The 7,597-nt window shown below is 44.3% G+C and overlaps 1 pseudogene; it reads right to left on the bottom strand.

The window, feature by feature from the left end:
* Positions 1-748: 748 nt before the first annotated feature.
* The window catches only part of LOC119339277, a 21,080-nt pseudogene continuing 14,231 nt past the window's right edge, over positions 749-7,597 (bottom strand).

The following is a 7,597-nucleotide window of genomic DNA, read 5'->3' as shown; positions in this document are numbered from 1 at the left end:
TTTACAAAGTGTTCCTTCTAAAAAAATTTATAAATTGAAAAAATGTACAGGATTTGCAAAAATACTCTTTTTTCTAGAAATCGTTCTGAATGCTAAGAACCTTGCCGTTTACAATTTGTTTCTCAACACTCTAATAATGTTAATTTCCCTAAATGTTTGGAAATTTAAAAATATGTTAGTTTTAAAATTGTTTGTTGTTTCCCAAAATCTTCGAGCTTTTTTTACAAAAATTGAAAAAATGCTTGTGTTTTCCTATTATTTTTCATAAATTCCAAAAATATATGAGAATTTCAGAAAAGGTTATTGTTTTCTGAAAACTGTTCCTGTTTTAATTTTTTTCTCAAAACTAAAAAAATGTTTAGGAATTACTTAAAATGTTACCGGTTTCGAAAAATTTCCCAGAATTTCCGAAATGTTCCCATTAGCAACTTTTGTTCTCTAAATTCCAAAAATGTCTGCGTATTTTCAGATGATATTTAGGATTTTCAAAAAAGGCAAGGTCTTAAAAAATTGAATTTAAAAAAAAAATAGAGTTGTTGAAAAACAATTGTTGGATTTTAAAAGATCACTCTCTTTTTTAGAGAAAATATTCACAATTTCCAAGAAAAGATAAAAAATCCAATAACTGCCAGGATTATGTGTCGTAGTTTTGTTTTTAAAGTGTCACGCTCTTTGTTAGGCACCAACGTCTATCAGGTTGATTGGTAAGTAGCTGCCCTTTCTAAGGTGGAGCAGCAGAGTTCGAATGTCAAAAGTCCATATTGCCCTTTATACGTTTTGGATGGGGGGTTGTAATGATGACTTGTTCTTCTCCAGTGGATTGTTCCATGCTGAGCTGCAACGCTTCAGCAGAGAAGCTACCACCCGGCTGGTTCCTCTGCCCATTGGCCTCCGTGAACAGCCTCCCTACTTCGAAGATGATAACTCTAGCTGCTTGTGCTTCCACCTGATAGCTGTTTGCTGCGTAGCAACTGTCCATACGGTTCATAGCTGTAAGTAAACAGGAAAGCATCAGTGTCAACATCAGCAATAGATATAACTAAAAAAAACATAAGGATTTCCTTTTTCAGCGATTCACTTCTTGATGGATGATGTACAGAACCTGAAGACTCTAGACCAAGTAACTCCAGGTCCATGTTTGATGGCACCAGCACTCCTGGAGGTACGATGCTGTTTTGGTTCTCTGCTTTCAAAGTTCCTTCTAGTAAGATGCCGACGTAATTATGCTCGAGCATGATGTCTTCGCCCTTGGTGTACAAGTTCATAGTAGATCCTGTGCTGACGAGAAGCCGCGTCTCTTGCATTGTCATTCTCTCGAACACACGTGGGATCAAGAGCTTAGCAATGACTGCAGCGCTTTCCTGCAATTTCCATGTGCCAGTGATTAAGGGAGCTCTTTTACAGTACCCACAAGTAAATATGAGCCATCCATTTTCTCTAATCTCATGGCTACCGTTGTCTCGTACTCCAGTCTAGATATCTAGGAGTACCGGACCAAATTGTTCGGGAGTACCTTGATTTCCAGGGCAAATTGGTAATCTAGACCAGCAATTAATGTGGTATTGTGTGGTAATTCCTCATTAACTACGGGATGTGATTAACGCCCATAGAAAACCAGCCGGATATCTCGGCTCGGACAGTGGTATTGTGTGGTAGTTACCCACTAATTACGTGATGGGATTAACGTCCATAGCGAACCAGCCGGATATCTCGGCTAGGATTCACACTTACGATTGCCTGGCCGAGTACTCAGATTAGGCGGACATCTGAGAGGCCTCGCCGCCGATCAAAGGTTGTAGTTAAGATTCCATGTAGCGCAGCCGGCGGCGGATGTATGCAATAGGGCCTCCGGGGATATGCAGCCATGGCCGTGCAAGGTCACTCGATCAGGGGTGGCAACATGTGCTTGAGAAGTCTTCGGGAAGGGAGATGCAGGGACGATGCAGCCATGGCCGTGCAAGGTCACTCGATCCAGGGAAAAAGTAATTAAACATTACCCTTACATGAGCTGTCAAAAAGTCTAAACTACCCTTTTAAACCAATGGACAGATTTAACTGGTACTCCCACCCTTACCTAAGGAGTACCAGGGTACCGTAAAAAAGCTCGATTAAGGAGTGGCGGATTAAAGATATATATTGTTAAACACAAGAAACATTGTCACATCTGAAGTAATCGATTTGGGTGAACAGATGATGGAAGCTCAAGCAAGCTGCAACGCGTGCGTTCGTTTCATACCAAAATGGGGACCGTGCTATAAACAAATTCTCGGCCACAAGAATGTTACAGAAATACATAAATCATTCGAGACAAGATGACACAACGAGGCATCTAGGGGCCATTTCCCTTAACTGTAACAATCAAGGGAAACCGGAAAAATCGAAGTACTATGTTGTAGTATCTAGTGTTTTTGTTTTTGGTTTGAGGGCAGAAACAGAAGAAATGCAACATCGACATTTCTGTTTTTCTTGTGAACATGTGGAGGGGAAAATTAGCTGGGTTCTTCTTTTTAGAAATTTTCAAAATTTTGAACTCTTAGATTAAATTTTGAACTCTTAGATTATAGATTGGATAGAAGCAAGAAACAATTCTAAAAGGGAAAAGAGGAAACGCCGCTCATCTGCAAGGTTCTGGTTCTTTGACTGGTAGCCAGCAGTTTCGCTACGTGGTGATATCAAGTAATATCCAGAAAACATCTGCTTCTATGCCCTCGTAGAGTTCAGAAGAAAAAAAAAACTAATTGTGCAGTTGCAGTAGATGTAGAATAATCACTGAATTTAATAAGCACACAAGCAAACAGTAAAATTAAAGCACACCTGCCACAGAAAAGCCTCAACAGAAGGATCTGACCGACGCAATTGATCTATCTTTTCAGCTTCAATGAAGAAACAGCGCACGAGAGAATCTGTTATCATGTCACAGAGACAAGACTTTCCTGTTAGCACCTCGTATAGACCCAAAGTGCTTCCATGTGAGAAAATTGGGTGCAAAGATTGTCTGCTGCTTAGCCTCTGACTTCTCCACTGTCGAAAAAAGGGGGCAACTTAGGGGGCGGCGAAACGGCCCCCGAGAGCACATGCTCCCAGGGTGAACAGTAAATTCGTCAAAAATGTTGAAGGTATATACTCCAACAAAATACAGTACAGTTTAGAGCAGTCTTAAGCAGAAACATACCTTCACTGCTCCGATCGAAACAATCCATATACCAGTTGCTCTTGAGCCTTCCATATAAAGGGCTGCGCCATGCCCTTTTACTTTTTCTTTTGTATTGCTTAACAACAGAGCACGCACAGCAGCAGGCAGCATGCCGACTAATGGATGAGTGCCTAAAAGATCGCTACCTCTTGGCATTTTCACTAATTGTGGATTCCTCTTAAGCTTCTTCAGGTCTGTCTGACAAGTGATTAACTTACATGAATAAGCATAATATTTGTCGCAACTTGTGAACTGAAACCACTTTGGCAATTAAATTTCGAAGCAAAAGACAAGTCAAACACTCGACTACCTGCCAAGCATCATCCAGATGTGCCATTTCTTTTTCTTCCAGTAACCCAGTCTTCCCTAGGTTTTGAACATTCTCACTCAAGTGTGTCAATACAGCATATGTTACTTGTCGAGTCTTTAGCACACAAAGAAGCTGAAAATGTGGAAACACCTTCAGAATCTAGGCAATAATGAACTCTCAGATTCAACAACGGGAGACTACCTTGTTTATTCATACAGTGAGGTTTTTCATCACTGCTGCCGAATTGTTGTATGACAATGAAACGAAGTATTCCAAAGTTCTGTAAAACTAGGGCCTATCTCGAATGTAGAGAGTTCTGGAACAATTTCACATGAATTTTGCAGGAAACAAAATAATTCTGGAAAACAAAACTAACAAAATCAATTCCAAACTCTAAAGCTAATCATTTACATCCACTCACCCTAGCGATGCCATACAAGCACATGGAAATTCTCTACAGATCAAACTAGAGTTCCAGTTCAGTTGAGATGGTGCTTTCTTGAGTTTTGCAAAAGATAACGGGTTGTTGAGTAAACTGTCGAGCTATTGTGCTGGAGGCTGAAGGCTCCATAATAGTTTTATTTTTTGAGGGGAGGCTCCATAATAGTTAAGTCAACAGATAAATGCACATTGTAAGCACGGTTAGAAATATAATTGTGTAGAGATAAACGTAACTAGAGATAAGATAGGTTTAGATAATGTCTTGCATTGTACTCCAAGTCTCTCTTTCTATTGTACTTCTATATAGGTTAGATCAATAAAACATACAACAACACAATATTATCATCCAGCGCGCCGCCCCCGGGGAGATTAATCTTGTCTCCCTGGGGGCACGGCACCCGATCGGTCAAAAGATTAGATCGGCTCCATAGTTTAGGTCAATTCCTTAGATTAGATCAATCTTCAAATTCCTTTTCGTAGATCAATTTTTTTCCTTAGCCACAAATAAACCCCACGATCAGATCCACTCCGGTGAGAAAAATCAGTATCCCCGGTGATTTCCGTGCATACATCCGGCCCAACAGCCTCAACCCGGCGGTTCCACGCTCAAGCTTCCATCTACAGCGCGTCATCTCCAGCTGATTCACACGCGCGCGCACGGAGGCCTGGACACCAGGAGGTCGATCTCCTGGTACGATCTACGCCTACAGCAAGCGCGCGACCGCACGGCACGGACGGTACCACGTCCAGCTGCTCCGCGCCACGGGCCGGAGGTGGCGCACACCCAGCGACATGCAGCAGATCGATCTACTCCGAGCGGCGCATGCAAGGACACGGCCGAACAACAACCTGTTCGATCTGAAATCTTCCTCGGCTCGGCGACTGCCTCAGGCCGACACCTCCCCGGCACGATCTACATCAGCACCACGCGCCATCAGCAGCCGGCCACGCGGACGAGTGCGTCAACACCAGATGGCGACATAAGTGTGATGCAATCTACGTCGACCCGCGCCGCCGGGACTCCTGCCTCCACCAACCGGCTTCATCAACCCAGCAAGCAAGGACTCCCTCCTGCGGATGATGTAGTCACCGCGCTCGCGTCCTGCTGCATTGACCTGCAAGGATCGCGCGCATGGGCGCAGGGCAGGATCGAGGCGCTACACATCGAGTCTCCATCGGCTTGAGGACAACCCAGCACGATAACTTCTCCAACGCCACGAGCCTGCAGCAACATCAACTCCATGCATGCAGGCGCATTCATGCCTGGGTTGGCCATCCGCTACAGATCCAGCATCTGATCCACCCGACGAAGTGCATGCTGATGGAATTAATTGCCATACATGCATGTGGCGGATCCATGAGCATGCTACGATCGAGCTCCAACCAGACGACATTGGCATCGAGCTTCATCGGGACCCGGCTCCACGCGTCTCCAGCTTCGTAGACCCGCACGATTTCCAGCATCTCACGGACGCGCCGTCAAGCAACAGTCTACATCGAGCAGCCTGCTGCAACTGCATCGACATCTACATCGATTTAACCTTCTGCACCGACGCAATACGCCGAACGACATTGAGCTGTACGACTACGCCGAGCCAACATACTTCTTCAGCACGGCACGACATCGACACTTCGTCGTCGCGGAGGGACGCCTTCAAGCGACACATCATCGTCGACATTGCCGCTGTAACGTCATCGCCGACACTTCATTGCCAAGGTCTTCATCAACGTGGTCTTCACCAACATCTTCATCAACACACCGCCGCCACCTTGTCCACAAGATGGACACCTAGCGTCCTCTGACAGAATTTTCTGCAAGACGCGACCTCGACGACGGCAATAACCGCGTCACGACGACGGCGTCGACCGCGTCATCCACGACGGCACGACTGCATCGACACAGCGTCACTACAGTGACGACCCTACACGGCCACACGGTTCTGGCAAAAACGATGTGTGCTCGATGGGCTTCCTCCGGTCTTGGCAAAACCATTGGACTCATCGCCGAGGGCACCCTCTGACATCCGCAAGGTGCACCGTCCACGTCTGCAGCCCCGTCATAGCGCATTTTTTTTGTGCCTCCAGCTTTGTGCGGCTTCATCATCCACGACGACCACACCATCGACCACGACTACATCACCCCGACCGGCTACCTCGACATCGGCCACACGACTACATCTACAGCAACTCATCGGCAGCAACTCCAGTCAACAGCGTCCGTGTCGTCGCTAGCGTCCACGCCACTTTTGCTGTGACTGCGGGAGGGAATAGAGGAGAAGGCATGAAGGCACCAGAAGGGGACGCATCACCGCCCTAGGTGCCAACCCATCAAAGACGCAGTTGATGATGGCACAGCAGAGAAGACGACGAATGCGCAAGACTTCAAATTCAGTCGCAATCGTCCGCTTCACTCCCGCTACGACTGAGGGGGATGTTAGAAATATAATTGTGTAGAGATAAGCGTAACTAGAGATAAGATAGGTTTAAACAATGTCTTGCATTGTACTCCAAGTCTCTCTCCCTATTGTACTTCTATATATACCCCTACGAGGGTTAGATCAATACAACATACAACAACACAATATTATCATCCTACAATTTCTACAAGCACAAACCTGAGGGAATGTACAGCGAACTTCTTCCAAGAACTTCCTAGCTTCCTCTCCCCCAGCAATACTTTCATCAATAACAACTTTTGCAATCTCACTATCACCTGATGAAAGAAGTATACGGAACATCGGTAAGTAACTAGGATCATATGTGCAAGTTCAACTCCACGTATCTTAAAAAATAGGGTCAGAGGAGAAAATAGAAGGATTTAAAACTTTTGAGGACGATGACTTTAGACTGGCTTTACATAGTTCAACCTTAATAAGCTAAATGGTTTGAGCCATGCGTCCATCTGCACCATACTACTTTCCACGTATCTTAAAAAATAGGGTCTGTAGCTGATTGATTCTACAGAAACATAGACTGGCTCTGACAAGTAACAAAATACTACTTTCTGTTCTGCTTATGGACTATAACAACGAACACCTACGCATAACATCTGGCATATGCACCACGTATTGTGACCAATATTCATGTACTCCCTCCGATCCATGGATTGAGTACTAAGGTCTGGAATTGGTAGCACAAAGAAATGGTAAATAACAAGCACATAAAAGCATTCTAAAAGTTTTCCAAGATTTTACCAAGAAAATCTTGTAGTTGTCTCCTTGCAATTCTATGAGCACGAAGAAATGCAGCACAGATGTAACATCCTGACTCCAATCTTTATACTGTGAAGTATGTGATAAAACTTTGTGGTAACATGCTTGCAGAAAGGAACCTATAGTAACTTGGGAAATGGACACTGGACTGCAAACTGTTCCAATCGCATAATGGTCGGCTAGAAACAAGAACCATAGCTTCATCAACTGATTGCATCAAAATATTTGCTGTAGCTTGAGTTATCTGTCCCTGGTCAAGCATTGCCCAGTAACTGGCTTGCACACCTGAAAGCAATATTTACAAAAAGGAAAAAAAAACTTTGTTAACTGATCGCATTTAGTATGAAACTAAACATCTCCATAAAATACGGAGACAAGATAGAATTATGGATGAAATATTAAGCCAACTATTTCAGGGCAAAACAGAAAAGCAAGCAAAAG

The sequence above is a fragment of the Triticum dicoccoides genome, chromosome 7B (assembly GCF_002162155.2).
Source record: "Triticum dicoccoides isolate Atlit2015 ecotype Zavitan chromosome 7B, WEW_v2.0, whole genome shotgun sequence".
In the NCBI taxonomy this organism is placed as follows: domain Eukaryota; kingdom Viridiplantae; phylum Streptophyta; class Magnoliopsida; order Poales; family Poaceae; genus Triticum; species Triticum dicoccoides.
Note: the sequence above shows the minus strand (reverse complement) of the source record. Positions and strands in the feature narration are given on the sequence as shown.